This window comes from Coregonus lavaretus (genome assembly GCF_964263955.1).
Source record: "Coregonus lavaretus genome assembly, contig: HAP1_SCAFFOLD_447, whole genome shotgun sequence".
NCBI lineage: Eukaryota > Metazoa > Chordata > Actinopteri > Salmoniformes > Salmonidae > Coregonus > Coregonus lavaretus.
The window spans coordinates 157,036-169,128 of record NW_028160250.1 but is presented as its reverse complement, the minus strand read 5'-3'; positions in this window follow the sequence as shown (position 1 = coordinate 169,128).

The following is a 12,093-nucleotide window of genomic DNA, read 5'->3' as shown; positions in this document are numbered from 1 at the left end:
GACAGCAACGGCCATAGGGCATTGCTACACACCACTCATGATTAGGACAATGTAGATAAAAACTGTCCGTATTTCACAGTCAGACCAGGAATATCAGCAGGCTTTCTTTTCTATTGGATGTTCAAACTATAAATGGGGACAATAGTCCTCAACCTAGTCCCATTTACAACAACACTGTTTGAATGAAATAATCTCCACCTACACAAAGCTACTGAACAGACATCTGGTAACCCCCTGGTGATGGTAACCCTCTCTGATGATGGTAATGCAGGACATGAACAAAAAAGAGCCAGCCTGTCAGGCTGCACATCTTCCATAAATCTAATCGTTGATGCTTTCCTCCCCTGCGTGACTCAGGTGCTTGTCTAAAACCATCTCTCCCATCCCCCACTGGGACTTTCGAACCAGGAGTGGACGTCATCTGCACACATAATCACTTACAACCCACCAACCCCCATCAATACCTCTCCTTCTTGCCCCCCCCTCCTCCCGATTCAATTAGCCTCCGTTCTAAAAGCACAGCAGTTCCTAGCAGTAAGGGAGCCAGGAGAAGAAAAGTGATAGGTCAAAATAAGAGGGCTGAACTTGGTAGTACAGAAAGATGAATACTAGAGGGATTGAGTTTGTGAATCACACAAGGTCAACGACAAAGACCGTGAATGCCTTTTAGCCAACAAACTAGCCGTAACAGTATAATAACCCTTAGGTGTGCGTATGAGTAACACACTTAGTCCAAACTTGAATCCTTCCATCTGTCTTTTGAATGTTGGTCTATTGTAAAACTGTTGTTAAGGCCCATTTCAACAGAGCCCAATGTTTGTTTTTCTCGTTTCATTTTGTGTAATGCTCCACAACCACTCCGCCCACAATTCATTAAACGGCTTGTTCAAGATTCCCAGAGTGTAAATATGGCAATGATTATTTCATAAAACATCACATTTTAAAATCAAAGCATTTCGCGACAGAGGTTTAATTATTCTCCTCTTTCATGACGTCTGGCGGTTTTGTAATCTTTTAGGGATTGCTGGGAGTCCATAAAATAATTGTAGCTTTCAAATTGAAAATAAGGCACAACGTATTAGCAAGGGTTCTGAGAACTGCCTGTCCTGTCCTGGGCCAAATAAAACAATTTACTCTCGTGTAACATCATTCAGATGTTGCCTGTTAAGTCTGGTATTCACGTATTTTGGGTCAGAACAGCTGAAAGTGCTCTGATCTCGGTCCAGGCCTGGTCCAAATGGCCCCAGGGGCCGGACTCCCATCTTGGCAGTCACCCCCCTATCGTGGTGCCAGGTCAGTCCCTGCCTCCCCTCTTAGACATGCATGCCAACCACACCAGCGAAACACTTTTAAGAACCAGCAGTGCGTGCAAAGCGACTCTGGCAAGGCAACCTCTGCCAAGACGATCAACATACCTGCGCTTATCGGAGCCATGGCCTCATTAGCTGCATCATGCCAGTCCAACGGAGGGACAAAGGAATGAGTCTCTCAGGCACAACGTGAAACCAGAAGACTGCACCCCTGGCTACCCACGAGGAACGAGAGGAGCTACACCCTTTCATATTTTGGCTTCTCTAGACGCCTGTGCCAAATGCCAAGCATTCTGAATGATTGCTCGAATGTGATCACAAGATTTGTCTTCATTATCATGGCACATTGGCAAAGGTGTGGAGTTGTTTGGGCAAGAACAGGTTTGGAAGGAGGCGGCGGTGAGACAAAGGAACACGCCATTTCATTTCTGAGAGAACTTTGCTTTGTTTGTCAATTATGAAAAACCTGGAGGGGGGAAGCGACAAACGCCCCTGTTTTCCTGAGCACATTCCTCACAAATATGTCTGTTCAGAACCAACCAGAGCACTGCAGCTAGAGGGATGGGAGCCGGTGAGGGACAGACAGAACGAGAATCCTTACCGTGCCTCTGAGCTAGTGAACGACACAGGTGTTTGATTGACAGAGGTCTCATCACGTGAAGTCATCCCGGTCAATGTATCCACAAGTGCATCCATTCTCACAACCCAGACCTTGCGTTGCCTCTGTGCTGTACTCTGCACCGTGAACAACAGAGGAAAAAGTTGAAAATAGGGCGCCTGAACTCTGTCCCGCTTAGGCTCCCTCCATTTCCTGCAATCTGGAGGGGAAGTTCATTACTTAACCTCACGCCCCCTTTTTTACTCTAATTGTCATTGAGATTAATAAAGCTGCGGCATGGGAGCAAGGTGGAAGGGGGCACTGAGCAACTGCCAAAAGGAAGAGAAAAAAAAGGGGCCTTCCACAACCGAAAGGCCCTCCAGTGGGTGGTGAAGACGGCCCAGTACATCACTGGGGCCGTGATCCCACCAATACAGGACATCTACTGGAAACGGTGCCTGAGGAAGTCCTGCAGCATCGTCAAGAAACCCCCACAACCCAGCCACGAGCATTTAGCTACACTCGCAATAACATCTGCAAAATATGTGTATGTGACTAATACAATTTGATTTGTTAACTCCCTTACCGTCGGGCAGACGGTATCGGAGCACGAGGTCTGATAGAAAATGTCTCCGAGCCTGTTGGTATCTACAAGCCATCAGACTGCTGAACACTTGAACTGAACTGACTCTCCACTTCAAGCTCTCACAGTCTCACATCAGAATTAGATGTTCATCCATGTTTCTCAAACGTAAAATTTCGAAGTTATTCCAAACCTCAAATTTCGAAGTGTTTAAGGTTAAGTTTAGGCATTAACTCTGAATGTTTAAGGTTAGGGTTATGTTTAGGCATTAACTCTGAATGTTTAAGGTTAGGGTTATGTTTAGGCATTAACTCTGAATGTTTAAGGTTAGGGTTATGTTTAGGCATTAATGCCTAACCTTAAGAATTCTGAGTCAACTCCAAAATGGTTAAGGTTTGGGTTAAGGTTTGGGATAGGCTTAAAACAAAAAATATCAAAAACAACTTTTTATTGCTGGATTCGAACTTGCTACCCTTGGAATCAGAAGCAGATGCTTATGCCCGTCCCCCACCCCCGTCCACAGCAAAACCAAAGCCTACTTGAAGGTAACAGCGTTCACTGTTGCCCCTAGTAGCCGGTTTCCACGTCATCTCCCGGCGTCCTCAGACATGGATGGATGTTGAATACGGACTTGTATCACAGCTGACCTGCCTACTCTCCACACCTTAGCACACCCGCTACACACATCACAACTGCTGCTGCTTATTTACTATTGCTAACATTGCACAATTTAAAACACTTGTTCGTCGGGAGCTTCATGAAATGGGTTTCCATGGTTGAGCAGCCACACACAAGCCTAAGATCACCATGTGCAATGCCAAGCGTCGGCTGGAGTGGTGTAAAGCTCGCCGCCATTGGACTCTGGAGCAGTGGAAACGCGTTCTCTGGAATGATGAATCACGCTTCACCATCTGGTAGTCCAACGGACAGATCTGGGTGTGGTGGCTGCAAGGAGAACGCTACCTGCCCGAATGCATAGTGTCAACTGTAAAGTTTGGTGGAGGAGGAATAATGGTCTGGGGCTGTTTTTCATGGTTCGGGCTAAGCCCCTTAGTTCCAGTGAAGGGAAATCTTAAAGCTACAGCATAGAATGACATTCTAGACAATTATGTGCTTCCAACTTTGTGGCAACAGTTTGGAGAAGGCCCTTTCCTGTTTCAGCATGACAATGCCCCTGTGCACAAAGCGAGGTCCAATCAGAAATGGTTTGTCGAGAACGGTGTGGAAGAATTTGATTGGCCTGCACAGAGCCCTGACCTCAACCCCATCAAACACCTTTCGAATGAATTGGAACGCCGACTGCGGGCCTAATCGCCCAACATCAGTGCTCGACCTCACTAATGCTCTTTTGGATGAATGGAAGCAAGTCCCCGCAGCAATGTTCCAACATCTAGTGGAAAGCCTTCCCAGAAGAGTGGAGGCTGTTATAGCAGCAAAGCGGGGATCAACTCCATATTAATGCCCATGACTTTGGAATGAGATGGTCGACGTGCAGGTGTCCACATACTTTTGGTCATGTAGTGTACGACTAATAAAACCTGAAACTTCTAGGTAAAATAAAGTAAAAGCCTTGAAATGCCCTGGTTGAAAGGGTCCAGGTCAGAGGGATACAGGGTTGTATAAGGTGTGGTGGGTAGGAGAGGGGGCTCTGCAAGGATCGGTCCCTCCAGAGTGAAAGAGGACAAGATTCACTGAAGACTTCACAAGGAGGAGGCCGCAGAAGGGTGAAGATAAGCCAGTGAGCACAAGAGCGAAGGAACAGGACTAAGAGATTTAAAAAAAGAGAGAAGAAGTGGGGAATTGAAAACACACAAGAAACAGAGAAAATGGAGGAGCAACATAGTGTTATAAAGACCAGGAAAGGGACAGAGAGAAAGTGAAAGGAGTAGTAAGAGACAAGAGTGAGAGAGATGGGCCAGATCGGGAACTGGCGCCAACGACGCCAAAGCGTTTTGGAAGTGAAAGCACTCCCAGCCACCGGTGAACTAAAGTGGGCCGCTGTGCCGTACCAAGGTTACAATCATGCACCATATCATTAGGGCCTTAGCCACTCTTCCTGCCTGCAGCTCCCAGTACATTCTGTTCCCTCCATGAAAGAGGGAAGGACAGAAAGAGAAAAAAAAGGACACCTTTTTATTTCATTTCTTTGCACTTGAAGTTATTTTGGAAGTCTATCCTCGGGTTCTTATTCGTCGTAAACATTTGTTAATAACCGTCGGCTCGGTGCTCCTAGCCAATGACAATGGCTTCGACCTCGTCTTTACATGGTTGGTCGGTCTGTGTGTGTGTGTGTGTGTGTGTGTGTAATAGTAGCTTAGACACTGAGGGTTCGAACTGTGGGACTCTTGGCTGTCCTCCGTGAGCTGCTGGATACTGGCAGGCCAGTGGAAGCCACAAGATGGAGGCAACCTGATGCTTGTGCTGCATTTTTTTGTTTTTCCAAGAAAGAGAAAACCATCGTATAATGTTCGGTTTTGTCGTTTCCTGTCATGTCACTTTTCCTCGCTTTCTTTTTTTGCTGCAAAAAAATATAATGAAATAAAAGCAGGAAAGGAAATGATATTTCAGTAGAGCCATGGCTCAGGACTCTTAAACTGCAAGCCTGTAGTAGCAGTTCATAAAAGAGAACTGAAATGGGTCCAAAAATTTGAGAAATTACTGCTTAGTATGAGTAATGAAATGTGGTGCAATACTGGTTAAACAAAATGTCGCTCTTAAGAGTTTTTTTATGCTTAAGTAAATTTAGTCTGACCACATAGTAACATGACGACTAAGCAGATGCTCCTTTCTGGGATGACATCAAAACCAAATTAGGCGTTTAATTGCAAGCTTTCTGTCAGGTCTTTGTGGCTTTCTCGTACCCTATTGGAAATCCCACATTTTCTGTGAATGAGCCAAACACTTAATCACGTTTTGTGTTTTTCTGTCCCTGGTTATATGCCAGGTTAACTAAGGACGGGCCAAGAGACATAATAAAAAAACTGTCAACAAACTTGATGAACCTGAAAATCAATGACAAATCAACCGTGTTGACTTTCTTCGTTCCTGGTAACATCAATATCTGATAACAGCCTGTATGGGGGACGAGAGTGGACACGTCCCTTAACAATATTGATTGTGCAATGTCAGCAATAATTAAACTGCAATGTTGCAGTTAGGGCTGTAATGATTATGGAATTTTAGGTAACTATTAATTGTCATGCAAATAGCCACGTTATTGTCATAATTGTAAAAAAAATTATTGAGCTTGTATGATAATACATCTTTCAAAATTAGCTATGACATACCAAATGAATCCAACACAACTTTGGTGACACACCGGTCTCAAAAACAAGTGGTTTTAACCGCTTAGAACTTTTGGAAATGAAGCTTCTCCTCCTGACCATGCACATTCTGCCCATAAAATGATTACCAAATTTACCCACTTCATATTGAAGTGAAAAACTGCTATTGTGTAAACTTTATCTACTTGAATATAAAGTTGAATCCCCCTTCTCCTAAAACGAATGCATTAAGACGATTATGACACACATGTTTTTATGTTCACGGTTATAGTCCATAATTGTCGTATACACGATAATTGTGCCAGCCCTAGTTGCCGTGTTTGCTGTGCCTTTTCACGAAGTTCTCCTTTCACATCGTCACAGGTCCGTCCATGCTACAGACCAATGCAGAATCAAAATATCGACAATGGCAAACACACACAGACTAAACTAATGCCTTCACGGCTTATTTAATAGTACATCATGCTTTCCCCCTAGTCTCTTTCCAAGTCTCCCTTTCAGCGTTCTTGAAACAGTCTGGTTTTTGATTTGGAAATTGTCTGAAAACATTAGAACAAGCTGGCATCTTTACTTCAGGCTTCGCTATTTAAGGAGCGTTTTGTTTTGAGTCCCAAAACAAAGAAAATAGGGAAAGAGGGAGACAGACGGAAAGGAAGAGGGAAAGAGACGGAAAGGAAGAGGGAAAGAGACGGAAAGGAAGAGACGGAAAGGAAGAGAGACGGAAAGGAAGAGACGGAAAGGAAGAGACGGAAAGGAAAAGGGAGACAGACAGAAAGGAAGAGGGAAAGAGACGGAAAGGAAGAGGGATGGAAAGGAAGAGAGACGTAAAGGAAGAGAGACGGAAAGGAAGAGAGACGGAAAGGAAGAGAGACGGAAAGGAAGAGAGACGGAAAGGAAGAGAGACGGAAAGGAAAAGGGAGACAGACAGAAAGGAAGAGGGAAAGAGACGGAAAGGAAGAGGGATGGAAAGGAAGAGAGACGGAAAGGAAGAGGGATGGAAAGGAAGAGAGACGGAAAGGAAGAGAGACGGAAAGGAAGAGAGACGGAAAGGAAGGAAGAGGGAGAGGAAGAGAGAGACGGAGAGGAAGAGGAGGGAGAGGAAGAGAGAGACGGAGAGGAAGAGAGAGACGGAGAGGAAGAGAGAGACGGAGAGGAAGAGAGAGACGGAGAGGGACGGAAAGGAAGAGGGAGAGGGAGACGGAAAGGAAGAGGGAGATGGAGAGGGAGAGAGAGACGGAAAGGAAGAGGGAGAGGGAAAGGAAGAGGGAGAGGAAGAGAGAGACGGAGAGGAAGAGAGACGGAGAGGAAGAGAGACGGAAAGGAAGAGAGACGGAAAGGAAGAGAGACGGAAAGGAAGAGGAAGAGAGACAGAAAGGAAGAGGGAAAGGAAGAGGGAGAGGAAGAGAGAGACGGAGAGGAAGAGGGAGAGGGAGATGGAAAGGAAGAGAGACGGAAAGGAAGAGGGAGAGAGACGGAAAGGAAGAGAGACGGAAAGGAAGAGAGACGGAAAGGAAGAGGAAGAGAGACAGAAAGGAAGAGGGAAAGGAAGAGGGAGAGGAAGAGAGAGACGGAGAGGAAGAGGGAGAGGGAGATGGAAAGGAAGAGAGACGGAAAGGAAGAGGAAGAGAGACAGAAAGGAAGAGGAAGAGAGACGGAAAGGAAGAGGAAGAGAGACGGAAAGGAAGAGGGAGAGAGACGGAAAGGGAGAGGGAGAGGAAGAGAGAGACGGAGAGGAAGAGGAGGGAGAGGAAGAGAGAGACGGAAAGGAAGAGGGAGAGAGACGGAAAGGAAGAGGGAGAGGGAGAGGAAGATGGAGAGAGGGAGACGGAAAGGAAGAGGGAGAGAGAGACGGAAGAGGAAGCGGGAGAGAGAGGAAGAGGGAGAGGAAGAGGGAGACGGAAAGGAAGAGGGAGAGGAAGAGGAAGATGGAGACGGAAAGGAAGAGGGAGACGGAAAGGAAGAGAGAGAGGGAGAGGAAGAGGGAGACGGAGAGGAAGAGGAAGAGAGAGACGGAGAGGAAGAGGGAGAGGAAGAGAGACGGAAAGGAAGAGGGAGACGGAAAGGACCCAGGCTGCATCATGCACTGGTTTTCAACCAGCTAGCCATGATGTGTGTGTGTGTGTGTGTGTGCGCGTCACTGTGTGTGTCACTGTGTGTGTGCGCCACTGTGTGTGTGCGCGTCACTGTGTGTGTGTGTGTGCGCGTCACTGTGTGTGTGTGTGCGTCACTGTGTGTGTGTGCGCGTCACTGTGCGCGTCACTGTGTGTGTGTGCTACATTATGCGTGTCAGTGTCTGAAGAATAATTTGTAAAAGCAAGAGAGGGGTGAGGGGGTGATAGAGAGACAGACACCGAACAGGAGAGATGAACACGACAAGAAGAATGTTCTGCGGTGGTCTTGTGTTGTTTGACTTGGGTCTTTCACAGTTCCACACAGCAGACAAAAACAGCCTGGTGAACTCCTTACATGGTTATAATGATCAGGGATGAAATGTATTTGCCCCAGGCTCATCACTCCCCTCCTGCCCTCCAATACCTCCCCAGCCACACAGAGCCTTTTCTGGGTCCCACATAAATCTGGGTATGCAGCCTCCCTGCTGTGTTCCATGTCTATGACCAAAGCCCTGGCACAGACACACCCTGGCCATGCTTCCATCTGCCAGCAGAATATCACCTCACAGAGAGGGGGACATATCACCTCACAGAGAGGGGGACATATCACTCACAGACAGGGATACCTATCACTCACAGACAGGGATACATATCACTCACAGACAGGGAGACATATCACTCACAGACAGGGAGACATATCACTCACAGAGAGGGAGACATATCACTCACAGAGAGGGAGACATATCACTCACAGAGAGGGAGACCTATCACTCACAGACAGGGAGACATATCACTCACAGACAGGGAGACCTATCACTCACAGACAGGGAGACCTATCACTCACAGACAGGGAGACATATCACTCACAGACAGGGAGACATATCACTCACAGAGAGGGAGACATATCACTCACAGACAGGGAGACAGAGAGTAAAAGCAGAGATGGAGTAAGAGAGAAAGCAAGAGAGAGATAAAAACGGAGAGAGTGCATGTACACATGAGGAAAGGGGAGCTCTGGAGAGGGGGTTTACGGGGGGGATTTACAACAAGAGCCCCATCAGCTTTCATGCGAGAGATTATTCTGGCCCTCCGAAATGTACGACCTGATCGAAGACATGACTTTAAACCGCGCCAATATAACTCAGAGCCCCTAGCAGCTCGGCTAGCAGCCGAACAGCAACAATATTAGCCATCAAAAGACAGAACCAAAACATTAGCCTGTTGCCAGAGGGATAGCTAGCAACAGAAGACCATAGAGGAAGAAAGTGTTCTCTTTTTTCTCTAAGCGCCTTTTTCCACTTCATAAATTAACTAGGCTTCTTTTCATTTAAAAGTTTAAAGTTGCTAATGAGAAAAGTCAGTATAGCTTTCTCCCGCTAAAATGAATTATATGCATCTTCTCGTGATCTACTGATAGGAAAGACGCCTGTCAGTCTCAAAACGAGCAATGACAGGGAAACTTCTGGTTTGTCAGTCTACTGTCTGTTCCATCTCTCGGTACCTGTGTTATGTGTGTGCTGCTGTTGGCTACAGTCACATGGGAGAGCATGATGCTTCTTCGGAATCTCAGGTAGCGATGAGTTGAAATCCATATAATTTTTGTTTTGTGGCACATTCATTTATTTTCATTCACACAACCAGCCACGGAGTTGAGGCGCATAGGCTATTTACTGTGCTTTGATTGACGACCGAACAGCAAAGTGTTGACTAGTTTATAAAAGGTGTCGAAATGACTGAATAGAGTCAATCTCCTATCCCTTTGCCATTCATAAATCATACAATGTAGTTATATGTCCATGGTATCACATCGGGACAAGTAAACCAAAGATCATGTTTGTATTTTCCTAAGATTCTAAGCTCATGTCAAGACTTGCCAGTGACCACTAAAGTGACTCGTCAGTGTAGCCTAGTGATGGGTTGAACGGATCTTTTAGGTGAACATCGGCAACCGAACCGGTGAGAGAGCAGTTCATTTGGCTCCCTAATTTGCATACTGGTAGCTACCAATGCTTTTTGTCTCCTCAACAATAGGTAGTGGAGCGCCTCATTCCGGTCCAAAATATGATTAAAAAAACATACGTTTATAAAAGCGAATGAAATGTTTGCATTTTTAAAACCATTTTCTTGCAATTCTATATAGTTTCTCAACAGGGAATCCATGTTTACTTGACAGAACACAACCTTTTTTCTTAGGTTTTTGCCACAAACTAAATTGAAAGAGTACACTAGATTTTGTTTTTGCCACAATAAATTAAATTAAAAGAGTAGACTATTTGGCTGGCTACTCCATGTCCTTAGGGAAAACACTGGGAAGAGATATGGAAATCTGATCTTGATCAAGTGGGGAGTGGGCGGACATGAAAACCACACGAATACCACTGGCACGACCACCACTCCTCCTGTTGGCACGCCAGTCACAGCTCCTTGTGAGCATCTGAGGGCGACTGCGGTCTGTAGGAGCTGTCATGGCTGTAGTTTCTAATGGGATGTGTTCACAGCTACCTCCAGTGACAGCTACCTCCAGGGGACAGCTACCTCCAGGGGACAGCTACCTCCAGGGGACAGCTACCTCCAGGGACAGCTACCTCCAGGGGACAGCTACCTCCAGGGGACAGCTACCTCCAGGGGACAGCTACCTCCAGGGGACAGCTACCTCCAGGGGACAGCTACCTCCAGGGACAGCTACCTCCAGGGGACAGCTACCTCCAGGGGACAGCTACCTCCAGGGGACAGCTACCTCCAGGGACAGCTACCTCCAGGGGACAGCTACCTCCAGGGGACAGCTACCTCCAGGGACAGCTACCTCCAGGGACAGCTACCTCCAGGGGACAGCTACCTCCAGGGACAGCTACCTCCAGGGGACAGCTACCTCCAGGGACAGCTACCTCCAGGGACAGCTACCTCCAGGGGACAGCTACCTCCAGGGGACAGCTACCTCCAGGGGACAGCTACCTCCAGGGGACAGCTACCTCCAGGGGACAGCTACCTCCAGGGGACAGCTACCTCCAGGGACAGCTACCTCCAGGGACAGCTACCTCCAGGGACAGTGACAAAACAATGGCCACCGTTTCCTCTCAGGGCCTCTCAGCTCCAAATAAAAATATCTGTCCCCCCATACTTTAACCCCGTCTGGAATGTCGGCCAAGGCGCTTGAAAAAGTTGAACTGGAGTGACTTGAGCGTGGGCCCTTTAGTATCATATAAACAACGTAAACAGTTAAATAGTTAGTGAGTGGGGTGTAGCAAGGGTCCGTGCTTGGATCGGAATAAAATCCTACCCTTATTTACAGTGCTGCAGGGTGACATGACGTTAGGGTCTCTTGAGATATTGCCCAACTCCACAACTCTGACACTGTCTGGGGTTGAAGGGCCAGTGAAAGACACTGACACGACTACTAGGCCCTTGTCCTCAGCTCAAGTTGGAGTCACAGACACATTGACCACGTTTACATGCAAAGTGTTCCAGATAGTAGCTCATATCCCGTCTAAGGTCTTATTCAGGATATGCTGTTTACATGCACCTTCGGTATCCCGCTCACGATTATCCCTGTTACTATGAATAAACATAATTTTAATTTATATGGGTTAAATGGAATAGTAACTGAAATATGGACACTGACTGTAGGCCTATAACCTCTCAAATGTAGCATAATATAATATTAACTCCTGCAGAATTATACATTTCTTGCAGCAAAATTCTACAACAAATGTTTAATTTTGTCATGGGAACAGGAGTGGAGAAATATGATTTCTTTCTTTCAGCATCTCTTGAGAAAATGTGAATATGTGTGTAATGTACGCTTGGGCGCTATACCGTATACCGGGGTATTTGGAAATAGCCAAGGGATGGTTTTTCAATACCGTCAATACAGTTGAAACTATTTATTTGAAGTTTTTTTATTTGTAGCTACTTTTTAAGTTAATACCTGCAGTCAACTCGTGCAATACGTTAGGAGACAAAGCCGATCACGTTCTTCATTTCACCTGTCACATTATTTTATATTATGAAGCTTACTGTAGTTCCCCATAACAGCTGAGCCAGTCACATGTTTGTTTGTAAATGGCACAATGTGAGAAAGCGGGAGCTGATGAGTCCAGCTGTGTATTGACAGCTTTTTACATTAGATTCAATAGAGTGATCAGGGATGTGCAACTATAGTTTTCCTTCACAGAAAATACATCAGTGCAACACATTTGACAGAAAATAG